This window comes from Jaculus jaculus, chromosome 1 (genome assembly GCF_020740685.1).
Source record: "Jaculus jaculus isolate mJacJac1 chromosome 1, mJacJac1.mat.Y.cur, whole genome shotgun sequence".
Classification (NCBI taxonomy): Eukaryota; Metazoa; Chordata; class Mammalia; order Rodentia; family Dipodidae; genus Jaculus; species Jaculus jaculus.
Genome location: NC_059102.1, coordinates 23412369 through 23427862, shown reverse-complemented (window position 1 = coordinate 23427862; position 15494 = coordinate 23412369). Strand labels below are relative to the sequence as shown.

At 38.5% G+C, this 15494-nt stretch overlaps 1 protein-coding gene and 1 pseudogene across 2 annotated transcripts in view; one reads left to right on the top strand and one right to left on the bottom strand.

Moving 5' to 3' along the window:
* The window catches only part of Shoc2 (SHOC2 leucine rich repeat scaffold protein), an 89840-nt gene that overhangs the window by 38995 nt on the left and 35351 nt on the right, over positions 1–15494 (top strand). The window lies entirely within an intron of this gene.
* Positions 9065–9434, bottom strand: LOC105944068 (annotated as a pseudogene).

Genomic DNA, 15494 nt, shown 5'->3' with positions numbered 1-15494 from the left:
ATATTACATCTTTGTAAAATAATAGTGCCACAAGAAAACAGAAAAAAATCTTCCCCATTTTGAAGTTACTGCATGTCTATTAAAAATAATAAAATAGGTCTGGAGAAATGGGTTAAGTAGTTTGCCTGCAAAGCCAAAGGACCCAGGTTTGATTCCCCAGGACCCACATAAGCCAGATGCACAAGGAGCACATGCATCTGGTGTTCATTTGCAGTGGCTGGAGGCCCTGGCATGCCCATTTTCTCTCTCTCTCTCTCTGCCTCTTTTTTTCTCTCTGATTGCAAATAAATAAATAAAATTTAAATAATAATAAAATATAACATCAGGGTACAGTGATTCTGTTATAATCCTACCTACTCAGGGGGCTCAGGAGGATCACTTGAGCCTGAGCTACACAGTGAGATTATGTCTCAGAAACAACAAGAACAAACACTGAAGACAAACCCTCAAAATTCCAATACAGAAAGGCAGAAGGGAGACCTATAATAAAAGCAACATTGTTGGCACTTTGTTAGATTTCATTTTAGTGGTGTACATAAGCTAAGTTATACTGAAACAAATGAAAAACTTAAAGGATGATAGTAGAAGAAGTAAGGAATATAGATATGTGAGCAAGTCAGTGAAAACAAATTAGTTAACTTGATAATTTTTAATTATAGAAAAACATTCTAAAACCATTTGGAATATAGTAATTCACTGGCAGCAATTATTTGAAGAAATGACAAAGTTATTGTCTATGTGAGCTTTTTGAAAATGTATGTATGTATGTTTGTTTGTTTGTTTGTTTGTTTGTTTATGGAGAAAGAGCGAGTAAGCCAGCCAGGGCCTCCTGCCACTGCAGATGAACTCCAAACACATGTGCCACTTTGTGCCTCTGACTTTACATGGATACTAGGGACTCGAACTTGGGCTGTGAGGCTTTGCAAGCAAGCATCTTTAACCATTGTGCCATCTCCCAAGCCCATGATAATATTTTTTTGTAATATATTTTAAAAAATTATATTTTGCTGTGCATGGTGTCACATGCCTGTAATCCCAGCACTTGGGAGGCAGAGGTAGGAGGATCACCATGAGTTCAAGGCTACCCTGAGAATACATAGTGAATTCCAGGTCAGCCTGGGCTAGAGAGGGGTCCCGGAGAACAGGTGTGCCAGGCCTCCAGCCACTGCAAATAAATTCCAGATGCATGCACCACTTATGTGGGTCCTGGAGAGTCAAACCAGTATCCTTTGGCTTTGCAGGCAGATGCCTTAACCGCTAAGTGATTTCTCCAGCCCCTTGATACGGTTTTTTTGTTTTGTTTTGTTTTGTCTTTTCAATATAGGGTCTCACTTTAGCCCAGGATGACCTGGAATTTCACCATGTAGTCTAAGGTTGACCTTGAACTCTTGGTGATTCTCCTACTTCTGCCTATCCTGAGTGCTGGGATTAAAGGTGTGTGCTACCATGCCTGGCAAGACAATTAAGTAACAAATAAAAACATATTTGGGAATTTTAAGAGTCTTTGCTTTGCCACAGACAAATTGTTTTCTTCTAAATAGACAGAGATTAATTAATTAAATTATTGTTGCTTTAAGCATTATAGTGAATGATAAAGGAAATTTTCTGATTTCAGGTTCTGCAGCTTTCCAGGGCTATCATGTTTTCTGATGTTTTTATCAGATATTTAAAAATTTGTTTAACTTTAAAAACACTACAGTTTAAACTTTATATATTTGTTGTAGTACATTTTACTTTTATATACTTAAACATCAGTTTTGATTTAATTAAATATATTTAGAAAACTCATTACAAATTTTCTCATACAAATTACACATACAAATTATGACTCACTTATGAGATATTGAACTAGTTTTAGGAATCTGTGGATACAAATGATTTTATCCATGTCTTCCTATAGAAAAATGGTTGTTGAATGACTTTTCATACTTATTTAGGTGAAAATGTGACCTGTATAAGTAGCTCATTTTTGGTTAGCAATAAGCTATTGGGGAAACAACCAAAGCAAATTTCTATGTAGAAATATAAAATGTTATAATGTCTTAAATATCTTTCTTATTTGTGCTACTCTTAGTATTAAAAGTTTGACTTTATTTCCTTAGTTTTTCTTTTAGGACATGTTTCCATAGTATTACTCTCAAATCACCTGGGACTTAAGAACATACATTTTGTTGGGCATTATTGTGCATGCCTGTATACTCAGCACTTAGTGAAGTGTTGTGAATTTGAGGTTGAGGCCAGCCTGGGCCACATAGTGAAAGCCTTTAAAAGCAGACAAAAGTAGAATATAAATTTATTATTTTTCTTTTCTCTTAGGTAGTTAGACAAGAGCTTATTTTGTAGCCTGGGCTGGTCTGGAACCTGTGATCTTCCTTCCCTAGCTTCCAGACTATTGGGATTACAGGCATGAGCAATTGCATCTGGCTTCTGAGAATTTATATATTTATTATTATTATTATTTATTTATTAAAATTTAATTAGTTATTTATTTTATTTTACTTTTGTATTAACAACTTATATGATTGTAAATAATTTTTCATGGTAATGCCCTCCCCCCCATTCCCTTTGAAACGCTACTCTCCGTCATATCCCCTCCCCTCTAAGTCAGTCTGTCTCTTATTTTGATGTCATCATCTTTTCCTCCTATTATGATGGTCTTGTGTAGGTAGTGTCGGGTATTATGGGGTCACAATGGATATCCAGGCCTTTTTTTGACTGGGGGAGCACACTTTGGCTCTTAACATTCATTCTGTCACCTCTTTTGCAATGGACCTTGAGCCTTGGAAGGTGTGGTAGAGATATTGCAGTGTTTAGCACTCCTATGTCACTTCTTCCCAGCACCATGGTGCCTTCCAAGTCATCCCAAGTTCACTGCCATCTGAAAAGAGAAAGTTCTCTACCAAAAGTGAGAGTAGCATTAATATAAGAGTATGAATATTAAGGGAAGTGCTTACTGGGCAGTTTGATGAGCATAGTACATACTTTTAGCCAGACATCTGTAGGTGTTACATCCCTAGGGTTCATGACTACCCCTGTTGTAGGTTTTCAGTATTAGGGATGTATTCCCTCCCATGGTGTGGACCTCCAGTCCAATTAGAAGGCAGTTGGTTTCCACCATGATAGGCGTTCCACTATTGCACCCATTGGCTCATTTGGACTGGCTGGCAAAATATATGGCTTGCAGTGTCCACTGTTGAGTATCTTCACTGGTGAGGAATTATTTCACAGAATTTAAACTTTTTTTGTTCATTTTTTATTTACTTATTTGAGAGCGACAGACAGAGAGAGAAAGAGCCAGAGAGAGAGAGAGAGAGAATGGGTGTGCCAAAACCTCCAGCCACTGCAAACGAACTCCAGATGCATGTGCCTCCTTGTGCATCTGGCTAACATGGGTCCTGAGGAATCAAGCCTTGAACTGGGGTCCTTAGGCATCACAGGCAAGCACCTAACCACTAAGCAATCTCTCCAGCCCAGAATTTGACTTGCTTGTTCTTAAGCATATCTGCCACATTTTTACTTGAAAACAAATCTATCATTCCAATTTTCACTTTACATATTAAATGCTTATATTTATGGTACCTACTCTTGACATTTTTATGTATTTGTAATTCTAAAAATGACCATTGAATTTGTTAATAATCTTTCTCCCACCGTTAGTGAAAATTTAGTTGATGTTCTTCTAATTTCCATTTACTCTAAAAATTAAAGCATCATATATGTTCATTTTATTCTAAGAAGTACATCAAGTATAAAGTAAATCCTAATTAATGTTTATTAGGCATTATGATTTATAATATTTAACTTAGATGCATGAATTTGGGACACATACACAAATTCTGCATTTAGGGAAAAAGAAAAGTCTAATAAAAATAATAAAAAGTCTAATAAAAAGGTTTCACACTCCTTTAATCCCAGCACTTGGGAAGCAGAGGCAGTAAGATTGCTATGAGTTCAAGGCTAGCCTGGGGCTACAGAGTGAGTTCCAGGTCAGCCTGAGCTAGACCGAGACTCTACCTCAGAACAAACACCCCCCAATATATCATTCATATGTGTGTGTGTGTGTGTGTGTGTGTGTGTGTGTGTGTGTGTATGTATGTATATACTAGTATGTATATATGTGTATATGTATGTATGCTTGCTTGAGCTTAGTGTCATATATCTTGTATTGATATGTATTTTTTTAGTCTGTTTTTTTATCACTATAATGAAATCCTAAGCCAGGGATAACTTAAAAAGGGTTTATTTAACTGCACAGTCCTGACATTAGCTGGCTATAGTTGAAGATCTCATTGAACATAGCATCACCTTGGGGGAGTATCTGCAAGAAGCAACAATTATGCTGCAAGATAGGAAACCAAAGAGGCTGTGGGATACCCAGGCTTGTTCCTTCATAACAGCCTTCTTGGAAAAGATTAGAGATCCCACAGTAACTTCCTTATTCCCGATAGTGATCTAAGGACCTGCCACGAGGCCTCAGCTCACCCAGCCACTTTTACATTGCTAATCTGAAGCCCAAGCTTCTAATTCATGAATCTTTGTGGGACAAAACACATCTGAACTGTACATCATGTATACTTTGCATATGTCATTAATTAAAGCCTTACAGTAATCCAATGAAAGTGTTATTGGCTCCTGATCATACGAGATAATTTACTGAAAATTTACTGAAGATCATGCAGCCAGGATGTTGGCAGAGACAGGATTTGAACCTGACTTTTATTTGCTTCCATTTGTATTGGCCCCTGATCTAGAAAAGTGGGTACTGGATTCTGATGTGGTCTTGTGCAGATTTAAGGTATCTTCTTTTAAAGAGTAAGTTGTATTTTATGTGCAGCTTCTGGTGAAAACCATTGTACTCCACTTTGTGGAGGAAACTCTGTGATGTGATGCGATCAGCTTAACTGAAATGTAATTTGCACACAATACTATTCATATATTTAAAATATACAGTTAAGTGATTTTTAATACATTCAGAACTGTTGTGGACATTGCAAATAATTTTAGTACATTTATGTCATCATGAATAGAAAATATGTGACCGTAACTGATCATTCTTATTTTTTCACAAGTCCTTAGCACTAGGCAATTTATTCTAAGTTTTTATTCTCATTATTGTTTGGCTGTAAAATGTCAACAAAAATTCATGTGTTGAAAGCTTACTTCCCAGCTGGTGGCTTTGTTGAGATGATTAAGTCATAAGGATGCTAAATTCAGCAATGGATTAATCCATTAGTGAATTCATAACAGAATGGGCTATTAGGAGGTAGGGCCTAGTCAGAAGAAGTATTCGAGAGGTAGAGCTTGTCCCCAACCTCTCTCTACCCTTTTCTCTCCCTCCCTCCCACCCCAGTCTTCTCCCTCTTCCTCCTCCTCTTTACCTCCTGGCTGCCATTTTGTGAGCAGCTTTGCTTTGCCATGACCTCTCCACAGGTCCAGAAACAGTGATGCCACCTGACCATGGACTAAATGTGATGATATCAATCCTAATCTCAACATATGCTCAAGCTTGTATGACAGTTATTTCCAGATTTGATAGTTACGCAGTTTTACATAGTGTATTTACATAGTTTTACAAGTGTATTTTTACACATGAATTAGTTTCATTATTAGTACCATTAAAAATACTGATTTCAGTGGGCAGGGAGAATGGGCATGCTAGGGCCTCTAGCCACTGCAAACAAGCTCTAGATGAATGTGCCAGTGTATGCATCTGGCTTTATTTGGGTAATGGGGAATTGAACCCGGGTCCCGGGCTTTGCAGGCAAGCACCTTAACTGCTGAGCCATCTCTCCAGCCTCCTAGTATTATTTTTATACATGTATTACTAAGGCTTGATGAGATTTTTAAAAAATATTTTCATTTACTTATTGGAGAGAAGATGTGTGTGTCAGGGCCTTCAGCCACTGCAAATGAACTCCAGACGCCTGACCACCTTGTGCATCTGGCTTACTGGGTCCTAGGGAATTGAACCAAAGTCATTTGGCTTTCCAGACAAACACCTTAACTACTAAGCCATTTCTCTAGCCTGAGATTATTTTTTTAAAATAGAGTTAAACTGAATAATAAAATATAAATAATAAATAAATAAATAATATAAAATAAAAATAGCTCACAAATGAGTTTTGGAAAACATAGTTTATATTTATTTATTTATTTGAGAGAGAGAGAGAAAGAAAGAGAATGGCATGGCAGGGCCTCCAGCAGCTCCAAATGAACTCTAGCTGTATGTGTCACCTTGTACATCTGGCTTATGTGGGTTCTAGGAATTGAACCTGGGTCCTTTGGCCTTGCAGGCAAGCTCCTTAACTGCTAAGTCTCTCTCCAACCCAAGAATGAGTTTTTTTTTTTAATGTATAAACATTTTCTGAATGACTCATATATGGTCTTGTGCCACATAACAGTATTTTAGCCAACACTGGACAGCTTGTATGATGGTAATCCTATGAAATTTCTATATGACATTCTTGTATAAATACACTCTGATGTTTATTCAAGGAAATTGCCTTGTGAAATTACATCTTAGAATATATCTCAGACATTGCTTCGTGCATGACCACAATAGATAGGAACTTTTACAACCTATGAAACCTAAATTATTCATTTACCAATCTTTGAATATCTACTCAGTACACATAAAAAGATATTGAGAACTCTATTATATGAACATACTGAAAATTGGTCATACTCCCATCAGGTTATACTCTTATGTTCCCTCTTCTCCACCTCCATTCTGGTGAGGCCCTCTTTGGTGGGGTTATGAGTATTCAGTGTGGGGTCTGAAAGCACCAGTCAACTTGGGGAAGGGCAATGTCCCAAAGTACATCTTCTTTCCCTGTAGATCTTACATTCTTTCTGCCCTATCTTCTGCAAAGTTTCTTGAGCATTGGAAGATGAATTATATGTCTCTTTTAGTGTTGAGCTCTCAGCAACCTAGTATTTTCTGCTTTGATAAGTTGTGAGTTTCCTCATTGCTACCGTCTCCCTGAAGGAGGTGCTTAGGCTAGCAGTGAAAGAAGCACTCATTTAATCTGCCACTGCCTCTGCCTCTGCCTCTGTAATGTTTCCTGGCCCTGGCGTATGTGATAGAGATGCCAGCTCATGCTAGACAGTTATCTTTGTTTTCTTTTTACACCTTGTCTTGGTTTACTTGGTAAAAAAGAAAGGAAGGAAGGAAGGGAGGAAGGGAGGAAGGAAGGAAGGAAGGAAGGAAGATTGTCTAGCCCAGAGTGAAAGAAGCATGAATCAAAGGTGATAAACAGAGTTATGTGGAAAACTTTTGGGCAGGTGTAACCACTCCTTTTAGTAAATATACAGTGGAAGCTCCCCTCTAGATTCTATAACCTTCCAAACACAGGTTTCTGACTTGGTTTTCAGTACCAGGATGAATTCCTTCCACTGAATGGGTCTTATTCCACCAGAGAACAGTTGATTTTCCCACATAGTCTATGTGCCACTGCTATACTGGTGTGTACATCTTGCTAGGCTTTTGTAGCTTGCAGGATCCACTGTTCGTTCGTGCTGTTGATGACCTTTATTCCCTAGTAGCTCACATGGTGCTTTCTAGTCTTATGAGAGCTATTCATCAGGAGAATGGCTTCCATCTCAGTTCCAGCATGATCTCTCAGTGAGTGCTGCTCACAACAGCAGCCGGTGGTGTCTTTAGAAATAGCGTATTACCATTGAATTCTGGTGGGTAATAAGTACTTTGGCAATGGCCTGCATTGTTTTGAGGGCCTCAAGCCTCCCTGATCAAAAGCTCACTGTGGGAGTAACCCATTTCTGGCACTGGGGTTTTCCAGCAACAGGCTATAGTTTTAGGGTCTAGCTTTCTCACTCCTGCAGGGTGCTTTTGCCCAAACCATCTCTTTTCTTTAGCCAACCCCCTTCTCTTTTTAAGAGAATTCTATCTTTTAATTAGCTAACTAAGAGGGAGCTAGGCCCAGCTTTAATGAGCTAACTGATTCATGCCATCATTAATATATCTCCCCCTCTCTTCCCTTCCTAAGAATCCCTAAGACTTGCTGGCTACATAGTTTAGCCTAATCAGTGACCTTTAGGTTTAGTACTCTGCCTCAGAAGAAGTTGCATGGTCTGGGAGAGGCTCAGTGGTTAAAGTGCTTGGTGCACAAACATGAAGATCTGAGTTAGGATCCCCAAATTCTGTGCGTGATGTTGCACAACTGTAATCTCAGTGCTAAGAGGCAGAGACAGGAAGCCCCTGGGTTTAATAGCTAGCTAGTCTTGCTGATCCTGTCTCAAAAAAGATAGGTTAGGGCTGGAGGGATGGCTTAGCTGTTGAGGCATTTGCCTGCAGAGCCAAAGGACCCAGGTTCAATTCCCCATGCATGACCCACCTTAGCCAGATGTACAAGGGGGCACACGTCCTGGACTTTGCTTGCAGTGGCTGGAGGCCCTGTCGCTCCCATTCTCTCTCTCTCCCTCTCGCTCTGTCAAATAAATAAATAAAATATTTTTTAAAAAAAGATAGGTGAGGGGATAGAGAGATTCAGGGCTTGTTTGCCTGCAAAGCCTAAGTACCCAGGTTCCATTTCCTCAGTACCCGTGTAAAGCCAGATGCACAAGGTGGTGCATGCATCTAAAGTTTGTTTGCCGTGGCTATAGGCCCTGGCATGCCCATTCTCTCTGTCTCTCTATCTGCTTCTTTCTCTCTCTCTCTCTTTTTTTTGGGGGGGGGATATGACCTTTATTGAGCTTATTCACCAGAGTGGAAAGAATGTCTGTACAAAACTGAATGTTTGTTACTGTAACTTCTGCATCACACTTAAAATCCAAACTGTTTTTTAGAAACAGTCAACTCAATCAAAACCCACTACTTCAGAATCAATAGCTTCTTTGAAGCCACAGTAACACTTAGATATGGTTAAGACTCGAATGCAGAAATTTGGCTGGCTGAAAAGCTAATTAAACTTCCAACTTGCTCAAATAGAATTAGAAAAAGGCAAAATTGTGTTTTTCACAGAGATACAGTCCACTGGAATCACCAACACTCTAGAGCTGTAAATAGTATCTAGAGTCCTTAGATAATGAAGAATCCAGGCATCCTTTAGACAGTCTTCTTTTGTCCTTTCTTCCCAAAGAGAGATTTGTGGATGTGTGGAATGACACCACCACCAGGAATTGTAGCCTTGATCAGAGAATCTAATTCTTCATCTCCACGAATAGCAAGTTGCAAGTGACGTGGGGTGATACCTTCAAGTCTTTTGAGGCATTTCCTGCCAATTCAAGTACTGCTATGGTGAGGTACCCCAGGATGGCAGCGCTGTAGTCACGCCCACACATCCATGGCTGGTTGTCCTAGATTTCAGGTGTTGATGGATACGGCCCACAGGGAACTGCTAGCCTGCTGGCTGCAAGCGGGAAACCACCTTTATCTTGGCCTTTCCAGAGTCCTTTCCAGCCTTGCCACCAGCCATCTCCAAGTGTGCTAAAGCTCACACAAGCAAGGGAGAGAAGAGGCTAAGTTAGTGAGATGGCGAGATTCACAACACCTACTTCCTCTTCGCAAGGTGATTCAAACTGCCCTCTTTCTCTCTTAAGTAAATAAAATAAAAAAGATAGGTGAAAGGGCTGAGGAGAAGGCTTGGTAAAGTGCTTGCTTCATAGACATGGGGACCTGAGTTGGGTGTACCTTCAGTCCCATTGCTTGGGAGGTGGATACAGGAAGTCCTTGGGCTCATCAGCCTGCTAGTTTAGTCAAATATGTGATCTGAGACCTTGCCCCAAAGAATAAGGTAGAGACTGATCCTGCCAGTCTCTGGCCTGCACACACATGCAAATAAGATTAAAAATGAGAAAAGTATCTTTTTATTTATTTACCATTTCATTCTTGAGCTAATTTTCTTTTTTTCCCTAAAAAACTTTCATGTATATATGTTTGTGTGTGAGTGTGTTTGTGTGTATGTATGTCTCTGTATAGTGAATTCTCTCATCTTTGTATGTCTGAAAGCATTTATTTTGCTTTCACTTTTGAAAATCCAGTGACTCTTTTTGTGTTCTTTTTTTGGCTTACCTAACTTTAAAGAAAATTGTGTGGTGTCTGTCTTTGTATCTCTCTCTCTCTCTCTTTCTCTCTCTCTGTGTGTGTGTGTGTGTGTGTGTGTGTGTGAGAGAGAGAGAGAGAGAGAGAGAGAGAGAGAGAGAGAGAGAGAGAAATAGAGAGGAGAGATACCTCACATGTGGAAGTCAGAGGACAGGCGTGGGGTGTTGATATTCGTATTCCTTCTTGTATGAGATAAGTACTCTTTGTTTTTTCCTCCGCAAGGGCCAGACTAGCTAGCCTGCGATCTTCAGGATTCTCCTGTCTCTGCCTCCTATTGCTATTAGCACATTGAGATTACAGACAAGTCTGGCTTTGCCTGGGTACTAGGTATCCAAACTTCAGCAGGTTCTTTTAACCATTGAGCCATCTTCCCATCTCTTTGCTTAGCTTTTGACAGAAACTTTGCTATTACTCTTTCTTTTCTTGGAGTAACTCAGACTGGCTTCAGACTCTTGATGTTCCTGTCTCCCCTTTTGGCTTTTTGAGTGCTAGTGGTACAGCTGGGCTGCTCTGGGCCTAGCTTTTGGTCGCTGTTACTGAGTTTCTGAGCTTCATGGTGCTCATGGTTTTTTTAAAATTTGGCCATTATTTCTGTAAATGTTTCCCCTTTCTTGTTCCCTTCATTTTCTTTGTATTGTCTCTGAGGTCACTACTATTTTGTGTGTATATTTGATTCTAAAGATTGCTATTTTTCTGTCTAAATCTGGTTATTTCAGTGCAATGAAAATCACTTTTCAAACATTTTTCCACTGTATATCCCATTTGAATGTCTTTTTTTTTCATATTTCCTTTTGCTTTCTTAAACATATGGAGCTCATTTTTAGTAGCTTTTTCAGTGTTCTTATAGATCTGCCATCTCTTGGTTTTGCTTCTTTTGCCATATTCTTTTTTTTCTCCTGGACAAGGATTAGTCACATCTTTCTCTTGTCTTCATGACTGGTAAATTTTAATTGGATGTTAGCACTATTATCTTCAGTTTGCACTTACTGAGTCTTAGGTTTTTTTGTGTTGTGTTCCTTTAAATAATGTTGGACTTTGTTCTGGCTTACAGTTCCATCACTTTGGAGTCAGTTTGATTCTTTTACTATTAAGCTTTGGTTATAAGGTGTTTCCAGTAGATTTAATTTAGCAGCATTATACACTGTATTTTATGAGGTCTTTCTCTCCACCCCCTGCCAGGTGGGATCCCACTCTAATCCAGACTGACCTGGAATTCACTCTAGTCCAGGTTAGCCTTGAACTGACAGCAGTCCTCATTACTTAACCTTTTAGTGCTAGGACTAATGGTGTGCCCCACCATGCCAAGCATGTTTCTCTTAGTGGCAAGATTTCAGAGTATTACCCATCTACTGTTACTGGGAATTATTAGTTAGGGTTGCCTTATTTTGTTTTTATTTTTATTGTTTGGTTCTTGCCTGATCTTTCATAATTTGCTTTCACATATATACTACTGATGAGAGTGTAAGCAAATGATGAATGGGACATTCCTTCCCAGGTCTTTCTGCCACTTTGCTGTCTCTCAAATCCTGTAAAAAAAATTTCCCTACTTTCCCTTAGTTGTCCTGTAACCGGGTGTTTGAGGTCAGGAAAGTCATCCTTGAACCCCAAACCCTAGGCTCATTTGTAATTTTTTTTTGAGGTAAGGTCTCACTCTAGCCCAGGCTGACCTGGAACTCATTATGGATTCTCAGGGTGGCCTTGAACTCACACGGCGATCTTCCTACCTCTGCCTCCCGAGTGCTGGGATTAAAGGCGTGAGCCACCCTGCTGGCTTTAGTTTTTTGTTTTTTTTTTTTTTTCATTTCTAATTTTAACCAAAGAATTAAATTAAAAAAAAGACCGAGAAGGATAATTATTAAATTATTATATTTATTGAGGGAAGTACAGAGTCAAGGCACCCACATGGCTAGAGATTACACGTGGAGGACCTGGAAAAACCAATGAAAGAAAAGAGAAAAGAAACCTCAAAGAGCTCTTGCCATGTGGAAAACTGGAGGGGATAAAGAACCCATGTGGAAAGTAAGGGCTAGTGTACCCTCCTAGCTGGGTCTTGGCTGAGGTCCAGCCAGGAGTGGTCAGAGATCCGGCCCTCCCCTTCTAAAGGTATTTATGATCTTTTGTTGGTGGGCTGTCTTTCAGCTCAGGTGAACCAGAGGGACAGCTGGTTGATTAGGATTAGGGACTGTCTCAGACCTTGGTGCCAGGGGCTGAACTTGACTAGCCACAATGTTTAAATCCTATGAAAGGCCTCCCTCCCAGGAGGGGTCCTGTTTGTAGAAAAACAGGTCTAGGGAACTAGGCAAAAGACAGAAGTTAGATCATCTTTGGTTTCTTACAAGTGATTTCCTGCCCTTTCTATTACTTCCAGGGGCCCGGTCACCCTAACTGTACCCTCCTCTCAGTCCTAAAGTTAGGTCTGTGCCAGAACTCAGTGAATTTGTTGCTATTTGCGCATTCTTTTCCTCCTGGTTTGTGAGTTGAACCTATGTCTTGGGGCTGTAACAGAAACCATAAGGCTCACATAGTTTTCCCATGGTATCAGGGAAAGTCATGTTTGGCTCTTACTTACTGCCTACAAAAACATTTGTATAGTATGTTCATTTTCTTCTTCGTTATGGCCAGATGTGGAAATCGATCTAGTAGTTTGTTGATTGGCTCTTATGAGTAGATGTTTTATAGTGGCTGGGAATATATTTGCTTGTCATACCCTGAAAAGTGTTAAGTTTATTTGGCTTCACACTAAATTATTATCTAGTCATTTTAATTTTGTAGAGACTTGGCTTTAGCCTTTAGAGTTTTTACTTGGTTATGTCCTTAAGTCTAGTAAAAATTTCTTAGTCTTGAAGCTCATTGTGTGAAAGTATTTGCTGTGAATGACCCCATGAGCTTGGATCCCTAGAATGTATATAGCCAGACACAGTGTGAATGCCTCTTCTAAAGACAGGACAAAAGGAAAAATATTTCAGAAATTCAAAATACAGTTAGTTTTTTTTTTTTAATTATTTACTTATTTGAGAGAGAGGCAGAGAGAGAGAGAGAGAGAGAGAGAGAGAGAGAGAGAGAGAGAGAGAATGAGCATGAGCATGAGCATGAGCATGAGCATGAGCATGCCAGGGCCTCTAGCCACTGCAAACGAACTCTGGACACATGCGTCCCCTTGTGCATCTGGCTTACATGGGTCCTGGAGAGTTGAACTGGGATCCTTTGGCTTTGCAGGTGAACGCCTTAAATGCTAAGCCATTTCTCCAGCACACAGTTAGCTTTTTTTTTGTATAGTGTAAAAAACATTTTCACTAAAATATGTTGAAGATTATATAGCAAATTTCATAAATGCTTTGGTTTTAAATGTTCAAAGCAAAGACTTGGGGTTGTAACTGTGTTTTAAGTTTTTGTTGAAGTTTATTTATAAGCAACTGTACCTGTCATCAATGTATAATACAATGAATGTTTTCAAGCCATATAATCAGAATTTAAGTTAAAATGTGAGCCATCAATCAAGACCACCCAGTAAGTTCCTCTTTCACTTTTGTTAAGTCACTGCTCTTCAAGGTTTAAGGGTCACCTGCATTCTGACTTCTACAAAGACATTCATTTTACTTCATGGTCTATAAATGAAGTTGAACTTTATGTGTGTTTTGTGTCTGATTTCTTCTACTTGGCACTTTTTCATCTGTATTTATATATAAAGCTATAGATTATGTATTAGCATTGCTATCTAATTTATAATTGTGAATATACCACGATTTACCCATTTTGTTCTTTGGTAATTTTAAAATTGAAGTTAATGTAAATAGTGCTATTGTATTATACTAAGTATAAGTCTTTTGGTAAATATATGGACTTGTTGAATTGCTGAGCCTATGCTTTTTTTCCACCCTGCCCCCTCCATCATAGTATTTCTTTTCTTGGAATTTCTATGTAGTTCTTGCTCATTTTTCATATAGTCTAGCTTGCCACAATCCATTCATCTAGAATCTTGCTTCTCTGTTTATCTGTAATTGTGTGTGTGTGCTTGTGTGTGTTTTCACTTGAATGTACAAGTTTACTTTGTCTCTAGCATTCTACTTTTATTTTTGTAGAAATTATTTTCCAAAATAGATTTTCAGTTTCAATAAGGAGAAACACTGTTACTGTTACAACCTAGTTTTTACATAAACTACCTTTTATCTTTTAAGCTGAACTTGAAAATATGACTACTACCACAGCATACAGCATGCCTATTAGAAATGCTAACATCCAAAACACTGGTAATGTCAAATGTGGATGAGGCTCTTATCCAGGGCAGAATGGTACTGTTACTTTAGGAGAAAATTGTCACCTTATTTTACAAAAATAAAGTTTTGACATAGGATCTGTCATGCATGCTTGTAGGTATACACCTTAATGAGTTAAAAATTAATCGTTATAAAAAATTATGTTCGCATAAAAATCCCACATGAATGTCTTTAGTACCTTTACTGTTGTCAAACATTGGAAGCAACTAGGACGTCCTTCAACAAGTGAATGGATAAACTGTCATACATCCATGCAGTCGAGTATTGTTTAGTGACTGAAATGAACTATTAAGCCACAGAAGAAATGAAAGAGCATTTGGATGTCAGGGAATGCTAGGCTGCCACTTCAGTGATTTATGATGTTTTGGGAAAAGTGAAACTATAAGATGAATAGTTGCAGGAACTCTGGAAGGGTTTGAAACTATTCTGTATGATGAGTTCGACACCTCTCATCTCTGGATTTTGACCTTGCATTATTTTTTTTCTAGATCTTAAATTTCTTGATGTTGATTACATATTACTTTTTTCCTTACTAAGATACAGTTCTATAAAGGCAGAAACTTTTTCTCCTTTTTCCCTCATTTGTATACCTAGCATTTAGAACATAGTTGTTGCTTAATAAGTATTTGTAGAATATATATGTCATTGAAGTCCTTGTTCTCTCATTATGCAAATCTATGTGGAAAGCCCGACCTAAAATTAAAATATTGTTTAGTAATGGACTAGAAAGATGGCTTAGTGGTTAAGGTGGTTGATTGCAAAGCCTCAGGATCCAGGTTCAATTCCCCAGAACCCATGTAAGCCAGATGCACATGGTAGCACTTGCATCTGGAGTTCATTTGCAGTGGCTATAGAGACCCTGGTGTGACCATTCTGTCTCTCTCATAAATACATAAAATAAAATATTTAAAAAATATATTGCTTACTAAGTGTGGAGTTAGTCATGAAAATGAATATTAATAACATATCAATATGCTATGTTACATAATAAATTTTCACTAAGCAGATACATGTACACAGATAGAAAACTTCTATTTGTGATTCAGAAAATAGCTTTCTGTGTGTATGATATTTGTTAGGTTGATAGTTTTGCATCTTGAATCTCCTTTAACTCCTCTTTGAATTTAAAAGTATTAAAACAGAAAAACCACAAACTATAA